This window comes from Peromyscus maniculatus, chromosome 15 (assembly GCF_049852395.1).
Source record: "Peromyscus maniculatus bairdii isolate BWxNUB_F1_BW_parent chromosome 15, HU_Pman_BW_mat_3.1, whole genome shotgun sequence".
Lineage (NCBI taxonomy): Eukaryota > Metazoa > Chordata > Mammalia > Rodentia > Cricetidae > Peromyscus > Peromyscus maniculatus.
Window position 1 is genome coordinate 78,067,908 of NC_134866.1, and position 24,324 is coordinate 78,092,231.

At 47.2% G+C, this 24,324-nt stretch overlaps 1 protein-coding gene across 1 annotated transcript in view; it reads left to right on the plus strand.

Annotated features, from left to right (window-relative positions):
* Nucleotides 1-16,946: 16,946 nt before the first annotated feature.
* Nucleotides 16,947-24,324, plus strand: part of Znf366 (zinc finger protein 366) — a 60,258-nt gene continuing 52,880 nt past the window's right edge. Inside the window, exon 1 of the mRNA XM_006994419.4 lies at nucleotides 16,947-17,088. The gene's annotated coding sequence lies outside the window, so the exon portion shown is untranslated. The remainder of the gene's footprint in view (nucleotides 17,089-24,324) is intronic.

Below are 24,324 nucleotides of genomic sequence, written 5' to 3' on the forward strand. Positions count from 1 at the left end.
TGCAGCATTCAGCCTTGGTCAGAGAAACTTCTATTTGCTGTGGGTGACAGTTAATGCAGACTCATAATTGGTCAAAGTGATGAGAATAAGTGACGGTTGCCTGCTTGGCCTTAAATAGGACTGTAATCAGAGCTTTTTCATCAGACCACTGCTCCCAAATACCCACAACTGAAACTTAATATCAATTATAAATGCTTGGTTGGTAGCTCAGGCTTGTTACTAACTAGCTCTTACAATTTAAATTGACCCATATTTTTTATTTATGTTCTACCATGGGGCTCAGTACCTTATCTCATGCTCATCTCCTGCTTCCTCTGCATCTTGCTTGGAAGAGACTCTGCCCTTCTTCTTCCCAGCATTCTCTCTGCCCTGAAAATTCTGCCTAGCCATTGGCCAGTCAGCTCTTTATTAACCAATGAAAGCAATACATATTTAGTGTGGAAAAGATTGCTCTACAGCATAGGACGTCTGTAATTGCCTCCTGAAAGTCCCAGAGATCATTGTGGGAGAAGGGTGGAAAGAACACAAGGGCCAGAGGATGAGAAACAGTGTTCTGGGGCTGGTGAGATGGCTCAGAGGTTAAGAGCACTGGCTGCTCTTCCAGAGGTTCTGAGTTCAATTCCCAGAAACCATATGGTGGCTCACAAACCACTTGTAATGAGATCTGGTGCCCTCTTCTGGCCTGCAGGGACACATGCAGGCAGAATACTGTATACATAATAAATGAATAAATCTTTAAAAAAAAAAAAAAAGAAAGAAAGAAAAAGTGTTCTGAAGCATTATTGTGTGGATCTGGCAGGGTTGTTATAGACTTGCATTAGAGAGGCGACATAAACATTCCATCATGAGTGGGAGAGTGGTTTGTGAAGCCCTATGCTTACCTGAGGGACTGTGGGCAGCCAATGAGCTCCAGGGGAGGTAAAGTCACATTCCTTGGTGGTATAGTCCCCACTGGGGCAGCTTGTCTTTGTCCCAGTGAATAACCTCACTTCCATGCAGCCATAATTAAGTGTGGGCCATGAAGAAAACCGTGAAAGTGAAGGGAGGGGAGGCCTTGTTGAGAAGAAAAGGTTTGGTGGGAGGGGAATTTGATTTAAAAAAAAAAAAAGAGTAATTGTGGTGAATGTAACCAAAGTACATTATACACATATGGAACTGTGAAAGAATAAATAATTTTTAAAAAATTAAAGTCTACTTAACAATGGGTATGGATATGTATAAAAGAAAGGGTTTGGCCCGCTGTGATGGGAAGGCGTGGTGACAGAAAGTGTAAGGCGGCTGGTCACACTGCCTCTGCCCTCAGGACGCAGAGAGATGAGTGTTGACGCTCAACCCGCTTTTCCCGCCTTTGTGCTTTTATTCAGCTGAAGGAAGATCCCAGCCCACAGGACAGTGCTACCACATTCCTTCCTCTGTGGATGCTCCCCGGAAATGCCCTGGCGACACGCTCAAACGCGTCTAAGAGCGTTGTCTCTTAGGTGACTTTCAAATCGCTCAAGTTGACGAGGGAGATTAACCAGAACAGAAGCTTTCAGAGAGAGGGGCAAGGTCATTTCTCCTTGTGATTTCAAGTATAGTCACGACTGCAGTATGTGGGCAGGACATGTCACTTTCCCCCCCCTCCCCCGCCCCCGGAATAACCCACAGCCAGGGAAGAGGCCTGCCAGTGACCTGGGCACACACCCAGCCTCGGTGTCAGCCTTGATGTTTCTGGGAGAAGCTCTGAGGAGGCTGAAATTCGAGCACACCCTGGCTTCTGAGGCATGCAGGGCTGACGAGGCAAACTCTACCCTAACTGCCTATGTTTGCTCATTCACCGCTGACCTTGGTACAACAGTGTCAGGAGCAGCTGCAGTGCCCCCTGGGTGTGTATAGAACCATCTAGATGGGCAGCCACTAGCCACATAAGACTCTTAAGCACCTGATATGTGGCTAGCCTGAATAGAGACATGTGCTCAGGGTAAAATGTCCATCCAATTTTAATATAAAAGCGATTATAAAGTATCGCTACAATATTTGTGCTAAATGATAATATTTATGACACACTTTGTTGAATAAAATACATAATTGAAATCAATTTCTTTCTAATGTGGTCACCAGAACGCTTAAACTCACATATATCACCGATGTTTATTCATATTCAGCAGCACTGACCTCTGATTGATGGTCACTTGGAAGCAGGTAGCATCAGGCAACAGGTTTCCAGGCCAGCCATGGAACATAATCCACACTCAGTGTAGTAGGAAGAATAAAGATGTGGTGTTTCCAGGGTTTGAAAATACAGGTTGTGGTCACAGCAGCTCAGTGGGTCCTGACACATGTGTGTCATGTTCCCACTCTGCCCTCCTCTGGCACAACTCAAAGTTGGTGGATTGTGACATTTTAAGGGTCGCATCCAGATATTGTCCATGATCAGGGGAAGTAAAGCTATGCAAAGATTACCTTTCTTTATCTCTCTCAGTGACAGCGATGGCAACTTTGCAATGCTCCTCCCAGCCACCTCCTCCGTATTCCATTTCCATGTGCCTTCTCAGTTATCTTGCCCCACAATACACCTGAGCCTTAAAACAATTCCATTTCATCTCAGCAGAGGGCGTCCTTTCCTTCTGGGAACATAACCAGCTCTTAGTCACAGGAGACGTAAGACATAAGCTATGGGACCTTCAGAATGAGGCCATAAGAACAGTTTCAAAATCTGAAAAGATGGGCTCAGGTGCACTCATTATCCAACCTAATGACCTCATTTCCTGTGTGACTATCATTGCTCAGAATCCCATGTTCTGATGATGCCTAACTAAGTACTAGGATTTAGGCTTCCTGTCGTCAACCCAATGCGTCTTCTCATGCTCTTCCACAGCCCTCTGTGCATTTGCTAAGCAAGAGCAAGCTTAGCCCATTTACATTTAATGTAATTACTCATGTTTTGGAGGTTTAGTCTACCTATAATTTATTATTCTTCTCTCTCTCTCTCTCTTTCTTTCTTGACTTCTTTTGGATTGACAACATTTTTAAAGCATTATTTTTCTCTTTTACTTGTTTAGAAATTTTGGTATTTTAGAATTATCTATTTTTGTTAGCTAGTCTAAAATTATAGTTGCTACTATTATTTTATTTTAACCTTGCATTAACTTATTAAAATGTTATGTGAATATTGATTTTTACCTTTATCCTGTATAATTTGGAAACATCAACAAGTTAAGCCCCATTCACTCACATCTCAACTAATTTGCTATGTAGTGACTTATAATTCTATATAATTTTAAAATTCCACCAGATGCTTTTTTTTTTTCTTTATATCTTTTTGCATCTTGGGCCTTCCATCTGGATCCTTCCATTTCTCCAGTAAGTGTAAGTTCCGGGATTTCCAAAACTCATTTAAACAAATGATAACAGAATTTCTGATAATAGAGTTTTAGGATTCTAAGTGGGCATCTGTTTTCTTTCTCTGGGCTGATAATACAGTTTTACTGCCTTTTGACTTTGAAAAACAGTTTTTTTACTCCTTTGAAGGTAACGTGTTCTCTGCCCTAAGTACGCACACTCCATCAGTTTCGTGTAGTTTCACTATGGTGCTTCTGGGAGTGCCATGTGACACATGCTAGTCTTCCTGGATCTATGGATTATGTCTTTCATCTGTTTTTAAATCGCCTTGTTGGTGACTAAGGACCCCAGGGCTGCCGTCTCTGGCGCTTCTGGGTCTGTTTGTGTTGCCTGTTACTTCTTCTTCTTCTTCTTCTTCTTCTTCTTCTTCTTCTTCTTCTTCTTCTTCTTCTTCTTCTTCTTCTTCTTCTTTTCATGTGTTCAGGAATGATTCTTCTCGACACGTGTGTTTTAAGATATTTGTGAGGATGAAAATCCTTTTCCAAAGAGAATTTTTGTTTTCCTCTAACAGATACCTGAGGCAGTTTAAATCCAGATCAAAATCCAAGGTTAGTGGCTCCCTGGATCACCTAAGTGACATAAATCAAGACAAGAATTCTTTCCAGGAATTCCAGGGATTTGTTTACTTATAATTCATGTTGTCTGCAGCAGAAGCCATTTGGGAATCACAGCTTTAAGTAGGGTGGCCGATTAGAACCCTCACCTCTGGGAGACAGCAGATCTCGGCTTTGTCTCCCTCACACCGACTATGCAGCTGAGTTACAAACCAGTTTTGTAAGGATTGGCAAGTGTTCTGAGGATGAGATCCAGTTTGAACGTTAGTCTTGTTCTCTGGGTTTCCTACATCTAGCTTTTCATTTTGCACACCTTCACTATCTCGTTAATACTTTGATACTTCAAGCTATTAAAAGTTCTTTTCATCCATTTTTTCGGGCACCTTTAATGGGAGACGTGTCCAGACTTTCTAGTCTTCAGTTACTGCAAACGGAAGTTTCTACTGCCATAGGTAGTCTTAAAGGCAAATCTCCATGGTTTTCTAGTTCCTCTTCACGATTGTGAACTTGTCAGTCCTTATTGGACATTGTTCTTATACAAAGGATTACTAGAAACAATTCAAGGGAGGAAGGATTTTCTTAGGCTCATGGATTGAGAAGACATTTTGCACAGTGGTGAGGGGATGGTGGAGAGGGCGTGGTGGAGAGAATGGTGGATGAAGTAGCTCCCAGTCGTGACTGTTCACCTTGTCATATCTCTGTAGAGCAGGAAGGAGACAGTGGGCCTGGGCCATCAGTCCCAAGACCTCAGTGACCCGCTTCCTTCATCGAGGTCCCACTTCCTAAAAGGTTCCACAAGCTTCCAAAACAGCATGAAGTGCTGACCCTGTGGGGACTTCGTATTCAAAATACAATGCAGTGGAAATAACATGGTGTGTGCTCCAGGGAAGAGCACAGGCGGCCTTGTAGCATTCGCTCATTTGAAACCCTGAGACATTTACGTCTTGAAATGGAAAATACCCACACATACAGGAAGATGTCAATACCAACATAAGGAGAGGGGGCCAGAAGGAAGGATGGTGTAGCATTTAAGAGCACTGACTTCTCTTCCAGAGGACCTGGGTTCAATTCCCTGCACCCATACGGCAGGCCACGACTGTCTGTAACTCCAGTCCCAACAAATCTGATGCCCTCTTTTTCTAACCTCCAAGGGCACTGCACACACGTGGTACACAGACATACATGCAGGCAAAGCACTCATATACATTAAATGATATCTCAAAAAATTTTTTTTTCAAAGGAGAGAAAATCCCAAGCAAAACAGGAGCAGGGGGAGAGATCTGGTATAAACTGCTGAAGATCAAGTTAAGACAAAAAGTCTAAAGGAACACAAAAGTTCTCAACATGGATTCATTCCATACCAAGTAAAATACGGCATGGCGAGTTCCTGAGGGGGCCAATGGAAGCAAAATCACTGCCCCCCAGGACTCTGACCGTGCAGGGCCAGATGGGAGTCGGGTTAGCATGGTGGAGGAGGAGATTCATAGCTCCTCACTTCCATTTTGGTGGAGAAATATCTTCTAGTGGTGACCGGCAGCTGTGAGCTTGATGGAAGACAGGGTAGTGACCTTTGAGAGAAATGTTTAAATTCAGAACCAGACATGAAGCTGAGGCAGGAGGATCCTGAGTTGGAGGCTAGCTTTGGCCACATAAAGAAACCTTGTCTTCAAAAAAAGAGGGGGGGGGAGAGAGGGAAAGAGAAAGAGAAAAAGAAAAACTAGGGAAAGAGAAGGAGATCCCCGTGATGGGCTTGAAAATGACCTGTCAGAAAGTCTTGTGTTTCTTGGAGCCAGGGGGATTTTTGAAATGGAATCAGAGGAAAAAAAAAAAAAACTGGGGCAGAACAGGGAAAACCCGGAGGGTTCTGATGGCCTCACAGTATTTGTCTCTCAGGAGGCTCCCTTCCCTTCCACAGTTAGAGCATCCCTCCTCCTCTGGGGAAGCTTCCTGCGCACGCTCTTTGAACTGTGCAAAGGTGGACGCCTCCCTGCTCTTTCCCCAACAAATCACAGCTGGGGGGCCGTTAGAGAAGACAGTTTTCCTGGGTTGTCACCCCGTTTAAATGACTGCGGCCCCCTTTGTAAATAGAGTCCCATTTTAGTGATTGAAAACACAAAGCATACTGTCAAATATGACTCCTGAATTTGCTGTCTTTTGTGATGATGTTCTCAAGGAAAGACTGGGAAAGAGGCTGGAGAGATGGTTACAGGGAGTGAAAGCATTTGCTGTACAAGCATGAGTTGGGATATCCCAGCACCATACATATCACACACTCAAACACACACACACACACACACACACACACACACACGCACACGCACACGCACACACTCACTCACACATATGCACTCACACATGCACACACTCACTCACACATATGCACTCACACATACACACACTCACTCACACATATGCACTCACACATGCACACACACACACATGTATGCTCACACACGCGCGCGCACACAATAAAACACACACACACACACAGACTGGGAAAGGTAAGGACGTTTGTGTGTGTAATGTAACGCTCCTTCTCCTCACCTCGACCCCACCTCTCCACTTTTCACCAGCACTATATTTTAGCAATATCGCTACGGGAAGGAAAGAATCCAAGGCAAGGCTGCAGGCTGAGCAAGCGCCTGGTGTCAGTCAAGACAAGGGCCTGCTGTCAGATCCCAGACTTGAGCACCACCTTGGAGACTTGGGGACCCAGCAGAACCCAGGCCAACCTCGCAGGCCGTCTGCAGCTCTTCCTGTATCCAGAGGTCTTTTCCTGTGTTTGAACTCGCCACCAATGGCGGTCCTACCAAAGGTAAACAGCAGAAGCCTGGGCAATCCTCTCTGTTCCCAAAAGAAAGCTTTTAACTTTTCTTTTGGAGGAGGAAGGAGGGGGTCGTTTGAGGACTGGGTGGAGGAAGGGAGGGAGGGGGTTGGACCAGAGGAGACACAATGACCCCAGAGGGGGCCCTGCTGGGACTCTTTCTTCTCGCTGTCCCTCTCTTCACCTCTCTCGTTATTTTTGGCTGGCTCCTTGGTGCAGGCTACCTTCCATTCACGGACAGCTGCTTTGAACATCAGTCAGAGCGGGTCACCTGCCAAGCTGTGCGCCTCTGGTCACATCCCTCTCAGGGCTCCCGTTTGTTAGCTTCAAAGCCCTGCACAAGTGGTAACTTGCCTCCTTCAGAGTGGGCATTAAAAGAAGAGGAAGCCCGGGCCAGAGTTACGAAACCTGCGAAACGAAGGCTGGAAGAAGAAGAAATAAGAAGCCAAGAACACTGGCGGCCCCTGGCAGGCCCCGCTGGCTGGTCCAGGGAAGCTGGGGGCAGGAGGAGAGCGGAGCGTGTCTAGACTAGTTCTTCCCACTCCTGGGATTTAAAACTGCTCCTCACGGAGGCTCAGCCCTCCACACAGGTGACTCAGCACCAGCGACATCTCAGGAATGGGTTTGAAGGAGAATCAGAGAGAATGGCCTGAGGACAGAGCTCCACCCAGTCTCTTCTTCCTGGTGTCATTTTTATTTTTTATTTTTTTTGTTCAGTCAGTCATTCAACAAATGGTTGTAGGGCAGCTCGCCCCCAGAAGTGACTTCCTGACACTGCACAGGCAGCCCTGTTCAATTCCCACGAAACATTCTGTTGTCTATATTCACTTTAAAGTAATGTAAACCTTTGGACAAAGGGCTCTGCAGTTGTTGGGTTATTTTTTTTCCATACTTAGATATTTCTAATGTCTAACTTTCTGAGCATTAACTGGTATGCAAAAAACATGTATATATTTTATACTGTATATAACAAATGAATAATTCTGTCACAACTTAAAACTTGCCAAAAAAGACACTTAAAAAGAACCTGCAGAGGCAGGTGGATCTCTGTGAGTTCCAGGAAAGGCACAAAGCTACACAGAGAAACCCTGTCTCGAAAAACCGGAAAAAAAAAAAAAAGAACCTGCCTGAACGTCACCTCCCCCCTCCTAACCCCACGACGCAGGAGAGAAAATAAAACAGCAAGGAGATGTTATGGTGTTGGTCTGTCTTTTCCCAGGGGTTCCCACTGTCTCTGCCTGTCCTCTCCTAGGTCAGGTATTTGAACACTATGAGAAGACTGAACTCAACCTCCCTTGGTTGGTGTTCAGGATGCAATGGTTAGCAGTTCTGTTTAGCATCAGGGTCAGACTTTCAGAGAAAACTGGGAAGATTCTCAGCTGGGATATTTGGTTTGCAAAGTTCAAGCCCAAAGCTGTAAACTAGAAGCCTCCTGGAAGCTAACTGTATTAGTTATCTTTTGCTGCTTATCAAATTGCCCCAACACTTAGTGCTAAAACCAGCAACAATGAAAACCAAAACAAAATAACCGTGCTGTGGTTTGAATAGATATCCAGAAATCATGTGTTAGAAAGTTAGTCCCCGGTGTGGCAATAATGTGAGGGAGTGGGGCCTTTAGGGGTGATTAGATCATGGGGACACCTGTCTTCATAGGTGGATTAATACTGTTCTCTCAGGATTGAATTGGCCACCACAAGAATGGGCTATTATGACCTCCCCCGAGGTTCGTCTCCTCCACAAGTGCCTGCTTGTTCTTACAGTCCTCTCATGCCGAGACAGAGAACGCTCATCACCAACTATAGCTCCCCAAACTTGGATAGCTGGTAGAATCATCAGCTACATGCACTTTCTTTTACGTATACCGCAGCAAATGGATGGAGACAGGTAATTATTGTCTTATAGAGTCTATGGATCAGGAATTCAGGGTATGTGGATGTTTTGTCTCAGGCTCTCTCATGAGGGGCCAGTGGGAATGGCAGGGTCCGGAAGGGCTGCTGTCACCTGAAGGCACCAGAGGTGACATGACCAGAACAGAGAGAAGACGGCCTGCACTCTCCTCCATGGGGTCCTTTCCATAGACTGCTCGGCTGTCGTAACAAGCAGCTCATTCCCCAGAGCAAGCAATAGGACAAGAGTGGGAGATGAGAAGCCTCGCTGCCTTTGATGACCTTGTCCCCTAGGTCCCTCACTGTCACTTCGGCCTGAATTATTTTTCTTTTAGGAGTAAATCACTAATTCCTGCCGCAGGGAAAGGGTTAGGGGATCAGGTATTTTTGAGCCAATAAAGTAGTATCAAAGAATTTGTGGGCATATTTTAGGATTATCCTTAAGTTCCATTTACAGATAGAATTTGTTTTTCTTAGAGACTTTTGTAACACATTAAAGGCACATAGCTTTTTAAATTTTAATTTAAAAATATTTATTTATCTAATGCGTATGGGTGGTTTTTTTTTTTTTTTTTTTAAGACAGGGTTTCTCTGTGTAGCTTTGCGCCTTTCCTGGAACTCAATCTGTAGCCCAGGCTGGCCTTGAACTCACAGAGATCCGCCTGCCTCTGCCTCCCGAGTGCTGGGATTAAAGGCGTGCACCACCACCATCCAGCGGTGTGAGTGTTTTATCTGCATGTGCGCATGTGCACCGTGCACATGCCTGGTAAATGCAGAAGTTAGAAAAGGGTGTCTGGTCCCCTGGAACGGGAGCTGTGGGTGGAGGTGAGTTGCTGTGTGGGTGCTGGGAACTAAATCCAAGTCTCCGACAAGCGCAAGTGTCCTTAACTGCTGAGCCATCTCTTCAGCACCAAAATACTGTCTTATCTGTTGATATTTTACTGCATATTTTTAAAGCATCTCATTATTATAGTCAACAAAATTAGTGATAGTTCCATAATATTTAAAGAAATAATCTGTGGCTCTGATAGCTTAAAACAGAGATTCCACACAAAAGTTTTTATTTCTGTCTTTTGGGGTTTTTTTGGCAGTGGTGGGGAATGGGGTGGTGGTTCGAGACAGGGTTTCTCCATGTAGTTCTGACTATGCTGGAACTTGCTTTGTAGACCAGACTGGCCTCGAACTCATAGAAATCCTCTTGCCTCTGCTTCCCAAGTCCTAGGATTGAAGGTGTGTACCACTATGCCTGTCTTTTGATTTTTGAAACAATAAGGTCTCATCACCATAGGTCTGTGTTCTCACTTAGTTACAGAGCTTTGATGGCTTATGACTAACCAATTAACCCTGCTCCCCATCACACCCTCTTGTGAACATTATTTTGCACATTTGTGTTAGCTGCTTGGCTCATTCAAATATTTGCTTTTGTGTCCAAATACAGTCCAGAGCTAAGGAGGCTGGATAATAGGCTTGAAGAGGAGAGGACCCTGACCCTTGCGGAGTCTCAGAAGACTGAGAACAGAACTCAACTGGGAGTTGAGTTTTGTTAGAGTAGCCATGACCGTCTTTCTCTGGGGAAAGGGTTCTGGGGTTAGTTAGTAGGTCTTTGGTATTCTGAATGCATGTTCCTGTGACAAGTCTTGACAATGAAGGCCTGGAGCCACAAACAAACCAGCCAGCTTTTGCGGTCCAGATCACGCCAAGGTTGGGTGCTAATTCCCTTTGTGTTCTCTGTCTGGAACAACTAAATGAAGAATGTGGCATCAATGAACAGTAATGACATGGAGCTGTCAGCCGACTTAATGTCTACGAAAGAAGTCTTTTCTTGGTTCTTATGTGGTATAGACACAGAGGCTCCCGGAATGCTCTCTAGAGAGCCTGTAAGGAGGAGGCAGGCCTTGCAACCAGTTTGGCAGAGGAAACTGAGGTGGGCACTTCTGTACTACAGATGTGAGTACTGGAGGACGTGAGTGCTAACCTCTGGAGTTACAATACACCCAGTTACTTCAGAATGCAGATAGTATTACACACAGATTATATGTATATAATCACACACACACACACACACACACACACACACACACACACACACACACACACACACACCTTCTTTAGTTTTGTGAATGTATATCCTAAAATTCTTCCTGAAGATCCAGCTCACCAGTGGCCAGTAATTCAACCACAATCACATAAATGAAGCTCCCATGAGTTTGAGAGCTTGTAGATAGCCTAATATGGCTGTTCCTAGACAATGGTGTGCCCAGAGACTGTGGAAGCTTTGTTTTGTTTCTCCATACCCCTTTCTACTTATCTCCATCTGGTGTTCATAGGCATCCTTTGTAGCATCCTTCATAACAAAGGACTGAATAGCTTGGCACTTTCCTGAGTTCTGAGTTCTGCTCTGTCAAATTATTCCAGCCAAGGAAAGGGTTATAAAAGCCCCAGCTTATAGGCAGTTTGTTGAAAACCCATGTGAAACAAATTATCTCTTTGCAATTAGTGCCTGGAACAAGGGAGCAGGCTCATGAGACTGAGCTCACAGCTTTTGACCGAAATGGTTTCTCTATGTAGCCCTTGCCAGGACTGAACTGAATTGGAGGACACTGACATCTGATGCAGAGATATTTGCTTGCTTGGTGTGTAGGGAAGTGTGTGCTTGCAAAGGCAGTTAAGTACTGTGTGGCCAGAGAAGCTGAGTCTGTGTTTTTTTCTCCTTCTCAGTCTTAGGTAATCCATACAACTATGTATGCTCAGTTCTAATCCTAGCAACCCATCAAGTAGAGCAGAGTTTGCTTAGACAGTGTCGACCTTGGTTCTAACACGGAATAGCTAACATGTATTCTCTTCAACTCTAGCTCTTTCAACTTCTAATACACTACCCAAACTTGCCCCTTTCAGGCAAGCTTTAAGAGCGCTTGGTAGCTTTTTGGCAACAGCACTGGGTGGGTCCAACACTGGCTGTTGATAAATGTAGGCATGAGAACACATGTTGAGACAGCAACAGAGAGGCAAGCAGATAGAATGTCAGAGTACTCAGATTGGAAAATGGGGATGGAATTAGGGGTGTGGTGCAAGATGTTGTTTGACACTACGGATCTTTCATAAACTATTTACACTTATACCACACATCGTCAATCTTCATTTTCTTGTCATACAGTCTATCAACATAACTGTCAGTCTGTCATGGTTATTCTGTGCCCAGGTGTTAGCATGCCTGGCTGGATTTCTGATAGTCCTCACCAGGACCATCCGCATAGCCTATGCTTTACTACTACCTGTCCACATTCACTCTTGCCTCTCCACAACCCACCTTTGCACAAGGGCCAAGCGAGTCTTTCTGAAATGTCTTTGTGGTAATTCCATCTCTCATGTGAAAGCTTTAAGGGTTTTACATCCTTCTTGTGAGCAAGTACAGAGTCTGAACTCAGAGCTACCATGCTGTCCTTATATGAGTTTTCCCTTAGCATCGTCATTCCTTGGCACATGCTTGTTCTTTGGGCCTCAGTTGACACACAGTTTTCCCTGGAAAAGACTATCTAAGCAATGATACTTGTTTAGGTATCCAGGCATGATTTGTTTAATTTGCTTAATATAGCTCTATCAGGCAAACAAAATCCAGAAGCACATTGACCACTCACAGCATGAAGCCTTCAAATCCACAGACTTCTCACTGAATGATTGTCTAGTGAGCTTCTTGGCCATGCATTTTTGCTTCTACAGTATAAAGCACAATTTCTCCAATTTTAGGGACCATTTGTTGTATTTTTTTTTTTACGACTTGACAGGCATAGCTTACGTGGAGGGCAAAGCCAGTTGGTTCTGCGGATTAGAATTAGGGGCCTGAGCTGAAATTCATGGGATTTGTAATCTTACTGATGGTGTGACACTGCAATGGTGCCACAGTGCCATGACTACATGTTCTCAGCCACGGGGGGGGTGGGGGGGACAGGGGACGGTGGCAGCACCTCCTTCACAGAGCTGTTTGCCCTGAGGCAGATCATGACATTCCAAGAGTAAACAGTGCCACAGTCCGTCAATATATAATGAATATGACAGACTTCCTTCCCCAGTAACCCGTTCAAATGAATCCTTCATATCGATTTTTCAGGCAAACGAAACAAAACAAACTAAAACTAAAAAAGAAGAAAGAAATGGATGTTCCCGAAATTTTGAGATGTATATATTTTGAAAAACATCAGGGCTTGATATGAGAGAGAGAGAGAGAGAGAGAGAGAGAGAGAGAGAATAAATCAAAGAGACAATGGATATTTCAAAGTATTTTCAGGCTGGGGATTCAACCAACCCTTTGGCAAAACTGGATGATAGGACTCTGTGTGTCCACGTGGAACCCAGAGGGCATTAGAGACTTGCTGTCTGCAGAACCCCAAGAGATGAAGTCCATACCATGGGGCTGGAGAACAGGTCTCCAGGTCCCTGCAGGAAATGAGAGCAGCACCCCGACAGCTCGTTCAAGCTTCTCAGGCACTCTGCCAGCATCTCCAAGGTATCACCATATCCTCAAACCGAATCCATCTGATTAAAAAAGAAACCCTGATACCGTGTATCCCAGGTGCGAGGAGGAACTGGATGCCAAAGGAAGGCAAACCAACCAAAAAGAGTGAGTCATGGGAGAGGACGCTCTCCCCAGAGAGAAATGAGACCTGCCTCTGACCTTTAAGAAGACATCTGGTAGGGACAGATGCGACGCTGTATGGTAGAAATGACTCAAAGCAGCAGACGTGTAAATGGTGGTGTAGTCCCAACTTGAAGTACCTGGCAGCAATGAGATGGAATAAGCTCAGTGCTGGGGAGGAATCTCGAAAATGCCAAGGCTGAAAACCCCCAGGCAGATAAACAAAAGCCAGGTTCATACTTTATGCAACTTCAAAAGCAACTGTTGTTAGACATTAAGATGATGTCCCCTGAGGACAGGTGTGGTAGAAGGAGCGTGAAAGCCCTGTTTTCGTGACAGTGGACGCTGACCACACAGACAGATGTATGTGTGGACTTTTACTGAGCAGTACACGAAGCTCTTGGTTCAGTTTTCAGAATGCACATTCTGTTTCAACCCTATCTCCCCCGTGGCTTCCCACCTCCATCATCTGGGACTGAATTACTCCCAAGGTGAACAGAAGGCTCCCCAGTTCATTGACATCATAGCCTGAGATGTCCATGAGTTGAGATGGCTTAGAAGTGGGAAGCTGTGATGAGCTGAGTTCACGTGAGGAGAGAAGAAGCTGGTGCTGATGTTGGGTTGTTAGATTATTGTTTTGGTCCCATCGTGGTTTTTCTCCAAGTCCCATGGGTCTAGGGCCCTTTCTGGCCAACTCAAATGATCTCTATAATGAGTCATGCTATGTGGAGATAATTGAGGTGGGGATCAACGCCCAGGTTACAACCATGCCACACACACTTCTTCACACTTGCTCAGCACTAGTGCCCATCCCCTTCTCCCTCAATAGGATCCAGAGCAACCTCCAGGAGCTCACTAGAGCTTAGGGGCTGACTCAGATCTCTCTTAGGAGGCCTAGTGGGAGGGACCGAGGAAGTTGCAGTTTCTGGCCCCCAGTGAGTGATGGGATGAGGCTCCTAGGTGACTTTCCACATGACTGGCAGGGCAAAGAAAGAGGAAGAAGCCCCCCTGTGGCTCCAGCAGGCAGGTTACAGCCAGGTGTCTGCATGGAGCAACCTCAGGGAGGCCCATGGGCATCCCAAGAGCCTACTAGATGTTGACACCCAGAATCCAAGGCCAGCACACTGAACGGACATGTTCCTGTCCAGGCTCTCCTGGGTGGGTCAGCTAGCCATGAGAAAACAACAGGGTCCAACGTGACAGTCCCCACATTCTGAAGACTTGAAAGGGAAATCCTTTGGATTGGGTCTGGACTCCTGGGGCTCAGCCTGGCCTGGCCTGAGGCTGCCAGAAGAATAACAAAGAGGAAGGGTCATGGGGTGTGATTGGCTCCTGAGGTGGTGAAGGTTTCTTGGCTGCAGGGATTCTTGTCTGTTCCCACCCACCTCATTGCTGTGGTGACTGATGCCCACCCTCTCCCTATGGCTCCCACTGGCCTCTGTCTCAGGACCTGCTGTGCATGGTAAGGCGCTGTGCTCCAGAGTCTCCGTGCTCCACAGTCTCCGTGCTCCACAGTCTCCGTGCTCCACAGTCTCCGTGCTCCACAGTCTCTGTGCTCCACAGGCGCTGTGCTCCACAGTCTCTGTGCTCCACAGTCTCCGTGCTCCACATCCTCAGTGCTCCACAGTCTCTGTGCTCCACAGTCTCTGTGCTCCACAGTCTCCATGCTCCACAGTCTCTGTGCTCCACAGTCGTCTCTGTGCTCCACAGTCTCCGTGCTCCACAGTCTCAGTGCTCCACCGTCTCCGTGCTCCACAGTCTCTGTGCTCCACAGTCTCAGTGCTCCACAGGCGCTGTGCTCCACAGCCTCAGGACTCCTCCCAGCTGTGCTCCACAGTCTCCGTGCTCCACAGTCTCAGGACTCCTCCCAGCTGCGCTCACTGGTGCCTCCCCTCCGAAGCCTCTGCTTCTGTTCTTGCCACCTTCTCTCTCTGGTGTGTGTTTCTCTGGCTTTCCATTTCCCTTTTCCTCCCCTCCCTGCAGATGCAGGATGCAGAGGAAGGCCAGCAGAGGGCAAGAGCCCTGGAGAGGACTCAGGAGGCCGATGAGTGCTTGCTCCCCACTGGCTGAAGGGTAGAGGAGTTTTACTGGCTGTTGGTGCTCTCACCTACGGGGACAGGCTCACTCATGGCGGGAGTCTCTGTGGGAGCACTGGATGCATCACAAATGCAAAGAGTAGGGTCCCCCCCACTTCTTATAGACATCCAGACTACCCTTCTTACTGCCCTTTCTGGTCTTGCACCCGTTTAGACTGACAGGTTGATAGGCAGGCAGATAGACAGAGACCAAGATGTAGCTGGAAAACATGGGGTAAACACTCAATGCCGTGGACCATAGTATCCGGTGAAAGTAATGTATGGACTCTGAACCCAAGCCTCACATTCTCTGGAGTCACCTTTCCCTTGGCAGTCCATCAGGTATACTCCCCTACCCCATTTTTTTCCACTGTCAAGTAAATCGAGGAAGCAACTTATAAGCAATATTTCTTGTGCCTCCAAAAAGGACCACAACTGCTGGTTCCTGTTTGTGGCGACAAGGGTCTCAACTGAGTGAATGGAGGGCACGAGACTCACAGAGCTGATCGGACGACTTGAATCCAGCTCCCTCCGTAAGTGCGGGCATCTCTCGCAGAGTCCAGGCCTGCCCATCGAGCCCCAGCTCCCTCCCCTGAAGTCCAAGCACTCCTCACAGAGCCCAGGTCTGACTACAGAGCTCCAGCTTCCTCAGTTCAGTGCAGGCATGCTTCACAGAGCCGAGGCCTGCCCACTGAACGCCAGCTCCATCTTCGGTAAAGGATGCTCACTCCGTTTTTCTCTGCTCCCACTCAGCCTTCCCACCCTCCTTCAAAAGCAGACTGATTTATCTAAGACCTCGGCCGTTTCACAGTATTTTCAAAACAAATTAGCACTCTTCCTCCGGAGTTCCAGGGGTAACTACATCCAAGAGAGACAGGGCATGTAAACAAGAGTCGGGTCTAACCATGGCCGGCCGCGCCCCGCGCTAAGCGGCTGCTTTGCCTTTTTCGTCCATCAGCAAAGATGGAGCTGGACTCGGCCCCACTGCACAGAGTCCAGTGAGCGGTGCATAAATCTGCTTTTCCGTTGGTCGGTCGGTCGGGAGGAACTCGAAGGACCTGGAGTCAGCCAAGGAGCTGTAGAAACGGTGGTTTCTCAAAGCAGCTAGGAAGAGCCAAAAGGCCTGGGTGACCAGCCGCCATGCCCTTTGTGAAAGGCTGCAGGTTCCCTTTGGTTAGCACAGCAGCCCCAACTAAGGCCGGCTGAGAGTCGGCATGACATGATTTGTTCCTTTGGGGCCGTGTCAGTTCTGCAAGCCAGATACCGGAGGCCGCGGCTCAGGAGAGCCTGCGTGTGTTTGGACAGGACAGGGCCACTCAGGAGCTCCCATCTCAGTCAAGCTCCCAGAGCAGAGAGCCTATCTGAGGAATTCTTTTCTGTAAAGATTTTCTTCCTTTCTTCCCCCCCACCCCCACCCCCTCCTCCAACATTTTTGTTTAAGAGAAAATGAGATGTCTATCTTCTGTTTCCTTATTTTTTTTCAGGAAAGCGAAGGGTTGTTGACTTCCTCCCTCTTCCCCTCCCTTCCTTCCTTCTTCCCGAAGGTACTCATCTGAGAAAAAGAGAACGAAGTATTGTTCCTGTTCTCTTTCTTAAGTCATTTGAAACACTGTCCCCGCGAGTTCCCACTAAGTTCCCCTGCAATCTGTACACAAGAGAAAGAGGGAGAGAGAGAGAGGGAAAGGCAGAGACAGCCAGAGACCAGGTGGGGCTGCAGCCACTGAGCCCTCAGGAGCTGGTAAGTGACCACATAATCCTTTCTACCTTCCTTTCAATGTCCTTGCGATGGAGGCTGACCCGGCATCTTCCCCAGAAACCACTGGGCTGCTCTTTAATCAAAAGGTGTGACTGATGGATGGCCCAGAATGTAAACTCATGCCTCTTTGCAGAAGGGAATATGAGGGCTTGCCAGAGCCCAGCCTGGCAGAACTGGAAACGGAATTGTATCGGGGCTGAGGAGGACGCTGTGTTAAATCTGAATGCTTTGGCACGGACAGCTTGGTTAACCAGGAGCCACTGGGACATGTGGTGTGCCCTACTGGTGGGATCCCTGCTCCCCCGTGCTGCATCCTGGGAGCCCTCTCAGGGTGTCCGTTGGGAACTGCTATTTGCTAGGGGTTTTGCTGGATTGTCTGACGTGAGGCGCCCTTCTGCTTTTTTTTTTATTTCTCTCCATTCTGTATTCCACCTTCCCAAAGAGAACTGCTCATGTGTGACTGTTGCTCTGTCACTGAAGTGGGAGAAAAAGGAGGGGAATGTCGCTCTGAAATGGTGCTGTATGTGGGGGGCTTAAGGGAGGGGTCCCACGTGTGGGTGAAATGTAAATGTACTGTCCACCGTCAGTGGGGGGTGTCATGGGCTACCCAAAAGAAGGTGGAGATTCCAGGGCATGTAGCTTTAGTTTTGAGAATCGGCGTGTGACTGGAGCGGGAGGATTTAGATTGATTGCTGGTGTCAGGAAGAATGAAAAACGAAGCCATGGATGCAATTGAAAAACAGTCACTCGGAGCCTGCTTTTCTAAGTGCCAAACAGAACACAGCTAGGTAGCCGGGCGTAGACACACAGTGCCACCAGCGTTTAAACATCTCACTCTCTACCACTGCATTTGTCAGAGAGGATAATGTTACCAAGAACTTATTATGGCACGCCATGAGGGAGCCAGGATCATGTTGTCAAAAACAGGTCATCAAGGTCAGGCCAAGACTGGGGCATGCATGGCTGCAGATAGTAATAATTTAATCCAGTGAGGCGCTGGGTAGGCAGAAGGCGATGGCCATGTGCACTTCTCAAACTACTCGTTTCTATGTATGGGTTGAAATCCTCAGGGTATGAAGAGTGTAATAGAGGTAGCCAGTCATTTTAAGATTAATTTGGCCAGATTATGTTTTAACCATGATCAAGTAATTAATCTTTATTTGAAACGGAGCCATCATCTCAGTGAAGATGAGAAAATCTGATAGAACTGGATGCTTAATATAGGGTTTGTTCCATTAACAGGCTTATTTTCCTTTGTTTTGGGAAAATAAAATGCTTCCCCTAGAATTCCCATAAAACAAGCTACATGAAAGGGGAATGATGAGCAGTTGCCCACTTAAGGATGCAAATGAGTGTGTAACAGCCGTGACAAGCGGTGCCCAGCTCTCTCACATCCTACCCTAGCCACCCTGTCCTCACACATCTCAGGGCAGCAGCTTCCAAGGTTGATCGTCTTGGGCATTTTGTGTTAGTTCTCAGCAATTGTGACCCCAGAAGAAATGCAGGGCTGCGCGGGATGACTTCTTTCGGTTTCCTTTCTCCTGATATTATTAATGTTGTGTCCAATTAAAATACTAGCACGGGACTTTGCTTATTGAGAACAAGCCTCAGATGTGATGTGATGGGAGACAAATGGCTTCGGGGTCGCTCTGTTTAAAGACAAGTCAGGTAAAAGTGGGGAGACCATGTTTACCATGTCCCTTCATGGTGGCCAAGACTAAGAAGCCGGAGTAGTGAAGTCATTGCCAAGATAGCTGTTGGATACTGTGGGGGTGGGCGGAAGCTCAGGAAAAAATCCTTCAGGGACATTAATTAGCCCAGGTCACTGCTACTCAATTTATCTTTTATTCAACTCCAATGAGCCAGTGGGCATTTGTGGAAATTTCCAGAGTGACTCTTCTTTAGGGACATCATAGGCTCCTTTTTGATATCACTAGGGAAATTCCAGTTTAGAATGATACAAGACTTCATCAGTTGATCTCTGCCAAAAAACGGTACCAATAACTAAATTACCAATGGGCAATCTCATTTGGGGGTGTTAGGGGCTGAACTCATGATGTGTGCTAGGCACTTGTTCTTCCTCTGGTCCCTGCCCCACCTTTAATTAAATATAGTTTAGATCTCATCCTGGTTTGTGTCCTACAGGGCTGGGTGTGCATGGGTGAGCCCAACGAGAGCGTGCAGAGTGTGAAAAGTCCAGGCTGGAGCGATACAAATTGAGCTTGAATTTCAAATTTGTTGCCTGCTGATTGTGGGGTTCAGGCCTGGTCTTTAAGTCTGTGTCCCTAATTGTCAAACTGCATTAATACAATATATCCTGAGGATTAAGTAGAGTTACGAATAAGAAGCAGTGAGCACGCTGCTTGGAAGGTCACGGGCGTCAATCACTGTCAGCTGGGATTTTTTTTCAAAGCCATATATTATAGTACTTAGGTGGCCTGTGTTTTCACAAATTGAGAGAATAGACTAAAATTCCCATTGTTTGGGTAATTATTCTTTCTCGATAATATACCAATGTTTTAGCAGAAGAAATTATTTCTTATAATTTTCAAGGTGGGCACACACCAAGTACACATATCCTGAACCTTGAACTCACCTGAAACAAAGACTGATATTGTTTGGGCATGCTTTTTTTTTTTCTCTCTCTCTCTCTCTTTCTTCTGAGACAAGGTTTTCTATGTAGTCTTGGCTATCCTGGCACTCACTCTGGAGACCAGGCTGGCCTCAAACTCATCACGATCCCCCTGCCCTGGCTTCCCCAGTGCTGGGATTAAAGGCGTGCACCACCAGCCGGCTGGCTGCCTCTCTTGATGACAGAAACTCGGACCTTAGCTGCGTGGAGGGACAGCTTCATTCCAGCCTTCCCTGCTGGGAAAGGCTTCGCTGGGACCAAACTTCTCCACTTAGATGCACGTGGGAAGGGAATCGAACGATGCTGCAGACATCTGCGCCTCCTCTCACCCACTCCCCCATGTCCAAGCTTTTCACTGTGGGTGGCCTTTTCCCCGGCTGTGGAGGAGGATAGACACTCATTCTGAAGATGGCGGTGACTGTGCCATGACTTAGACAGAAGGACAAATAGGGGAAAGGGACACGGAGTCGAGCTCCCTCTCCCTAAGCATTCGTAGCAAGTCCTCACTCACCAGTAGGAAGGTCTCGGCCAGCACTGGGTGTGTGTCTCGGGTGGGGGAGGAGGCATGCACGAACCAACTATTGTTCCTCTCTTGTTCTAAACTTCATAAGCGGCATGTCTATTAGCTCATCAAGTAAAAATGATGCTTTTATTTAGCTCCCAAACTTCCTTCCACTTTCCGAAAAGAAAACATGGACCGGCAAAAACAGCCCAGACTCTACCCCACAAGCCCAAGCCCTGGAGATTGATTCTCTAGGATAAAGGCTCCGATACAATGGAGACTGGTACCCATACCACTGTGCTAAAGGTGCCTTTCAATGTGGCGTGGTGTTGGAGGAAAAAAACCAGATTAGGAGCCAGAACAACCTATGTTCTGATCCAACCTCGGCCACTCCCCGAATGATGCCGCAGGTGGTTTTCACTCGTGTGGACCTCTGTTTGGAGATGACGGGGCTGGATAAAGTCAGTGATGGGAGTGAGTGAGAAGACCCACACGGGAGGGACTTGCTTCTGTCGATTGCCACATGCCCAGGACTAGAACAGCAGCACATAACATAAAATAGGCGCATAATAAATATGTGTTGATTAGGTGAATTATGAAAATGGGCTGTGCAGTGAAATGTGCTATCTTTATATAATGCCAAATGAAGCAATTAATTAGTTAAGGGGGGGGGGGGAACAGGTCAAGCTTTGGGCAAAGGGAGGATCTGGCTAATCCCACACGGCCAGTTTGTCAGTTCCACACTGGTGTTGACTGGAATTCTGTGGGCTTGTTCTGATAGTATGTATGGGACTGCTGCACACGAATTACAGGGTCATGCTGGCAGGCAACCCACCTACCTGCTCATGGGAGATAAACATTTACCAGAGAGATACACTGGAAGACTATTGGTTGCATTTTATTTTCCTTTTATTTTCTGGGCAGATGATGGGTTAGCAAATTGTTTTTGGCAAGAGAGGGAGAATGGCTATTTGTTTTCCTTCGACTGAAGAGCTATGAGCCAGGACTCGGCTTTCAGAGAATGAATGTCGCACTCTTGAGTTTATTGTAGGCAAGGCTGTGCATGCAAATGAAAGGGGTGCCCTGTCTGGTGAGAGACAGAACACCGTGGGGTGAGTTCAGGGAGGGAAATGGGAAGGCCCTGTTGGGTGCATTTCACTTAATTAAAATCTGTGAAGATAGGCAAAAAAAAAAAAAAAGGCTCGCGCCAGTCTTACATTTATTTGGCAAATTTAGTGGGGAAAGTATGAATGTCTAATAGCAAGCTGAGATTGGGGGTGATGTTCATTACTTTTGACAACCGCGTCCAGGGTTTCTACTGTTGTAGTAGAGCCTGAAAAAAAGCTCTGCCTGTCCGCGTTGATGAAGCCTGTCTCCTTAGAACCAGGGCCACACAAAGGCTGTTCCGGTCCAGTCCCCTATTTCCTTCTATAGATTGTGGCCCCATGTTGACCTCAGTCTCCGTGTCTGTGGGTACCAAGTCAGGGCATGGTGATTTAACCTGAGAGCATGTTTGGGGTAGAGCCCATACCAGGTTTGCCGCCCCCCCCCAGCTTCCCCTGCATCACAGCCTCCTGCGGGAGGCAGCAGGTGTCTTACTCTCCCGTCTTTGACCTGCAGAAGTGCAGAGAAGCTAGAGAAAGTGTCGTGCTTCCCCAAACTGAGCTTGCTGTGTTCAGTTTCCTCACTAAGAAAGGAAGAGCATCTGTAGCTGACACATCTTTAAAACTGGCACACCCCTTCAGGCAGGACCCCACAAATGTGACCGGAGGTTCCCCAACAAGACACCACCTAAAAGCCTGTTAGGAGTGTGGAGCCACGGGCCCCACCCCAAACCTGCTGGATGAGACTCAGTCTTTCAGCCTTTGAACCCCAAATCACAGTTCCACACAATTCTGCTACCTGTTCTAATCCAAGCAACACCAATAGAGGTTTGGCCTGCTGGACACAGGGTGCGGCAGGCCCCTGTTTCAAGGCATTTCAAAACCATCCGAACTGTGACTCTGTTTAAGACAATGGGACTGTCCTTTAATGGTGGCATTACCAGACTAGTCTCTGCTCCATTCAGCTCAGGGCAACATTTGACTTGTATATTGTGGTATCGCCCAGCAAGCAAATTCTGTCCCAAAGATCCCATTCCTGCAGGGCATTGCATTTCTGGTGTGTTTTAGGTGTCAAAAATCAAAGCCAGCCAGGGCGGATCCCTGGTTCTGGAAGATAGCAGGAATCTGGCATCCAGAAGCAAAGCTCAGCTCAGCTGGTTAACCAGTCAGCAGCTCAGGATGGAGAAACCCAAAGGCCAGGCAGTGGTGAGGATGATGTGGGGGATACAATACTTTGAAAAGGAGTTCTGCCTTTTCAGCAATCTGAGAACCAATTAAACAATACGCTGATTTAATTTCCAGCACAGAAAAAGACATCTAAAATGAGAGAGAGAGAGAGAGAGAGAGAGAGAGAGAGAGAGAGAGAGAGAGAGAGAGAGAGAGAGAGAGAGAGAGACTCTCTTTGAGCTTCTTATCCAGAAAGCTCCACAATGAGGACAAGAAATCCCCTGGTCAGCCCAGTGTCTCCGGGATTCCGTGTCCAGCATCAGAGCCAAAGGGGAGATGCCAGGACACATGCCTCTCATGTAGAAACGTCTGCGGAAAGAATCTTTAGAGTTTCCTTTCTGCCGGGGACTCACCGTTCTCTCCCAGAACAGAAATCAAGAAGGGGCTATTGTTGGAGGGGTGGAGAAAGGAAACGGCGGAAGGAGCAAGGGAGAGCACCGGAAGAGCCCGCGCTTGCTGCAGCAGCGGGGACCCAAGAGGGCCTCTGCCTGGAGGGACTGGGACGCTTCTCCTCCCTCACTGGCCCCCTTCCATGGCAGTGCAGGGGGCAGAGGAACTTCGGGTTTCAGCGGTCTCATGGCAACAGGGCCGGCCACTGTTTCTTGCTGACTGGTCTTCTAGTTCTGGTATACCCCGGTAACCCCCAAAGTCCTGGGGGCAGGGCACAGAGCAGGATCTTCTAGTATTAAGATTTAAAAAAAAAAATGTGTATCCTGACCCATTTGAATACTCTGGGGCTCTGTGCTTAGACTGTTGAGATGGGCGGGGGGGGGGGGGGGGAGGGTGCGGGGGGGGGGGGGTGCGGTCCTGAAATACTGGAGGTGGATTTTGTGGGGTCAGAAGCATGCATAAAGGGCTAAGCGTCCTCGGTAGGTTTTACAAGACAGGTCTACTGTGTGTGTATTGTCTTTTCGGCCCCCTAGAGAAGCTGGGAATGTGTATGCCTGTGGGTGTCTCCTCCCATGGGGCCCATAACCCTTATAAGTACACCGGTTGTTTCCCACACAATCTCTTGTGTCTAGTCATCCAGGCAGAGAACCTCAGAAAAAGATCATTCTCATGTCCTGGCTGCAGCTCAGGTCCCAGGTCTGAGCACGGAGGTTGAAGCCTAGGTTTTAGTACAGAAGGTCCTGCCCAACACTGCATTATTTGGAAGAAGGTGACCCCATTCCACGGGTCTTCAAAACCTTTCCCTGCCACAGGGCAGTATGGCATGACGTATACACTACCCTCGGGCTCTCCTGAGAGGAATATCAGTCTCGCGACTTTAGTGAGTTCCTTTGGGGAGGATGGTTCACGTGGAGCTCATCCCATTTCATTGTCTGGATGTAAAGTGCTAAGTGTAATTGTTCTTCAGTTGCTTTGGATGTCTTGGGAGGGAGAACTGGGAGAAACCTTGATAAGATGCTGCCACTTACTGGACCTGCCACAGAGTCATACACATGTCTGTGTGAACACCCAGCCTATTCAAAATCACTGGCCTTCACAGAAGACTAAGAGCCCAAAGATTATCTGTAAGTTATTTATTTAACTCGAGGACACCATATCTGAGAAGGTGGACCAACTTCGTGTGTTTTCCTTAGCACTTAAATTTCATCAACCTGAGGCACCAGGGAGAAGGTGTCGGGCGAGCCAATGGCTCCTAGAAACAATTCGTAAAGTGTTTTATCTGCCTACTGTGTGTAGCTGAGGAGACAGTAGGAGTCATGAGACTTAGGCCCCTATTGGGGGAAATAAACCGACAACATGCTGTG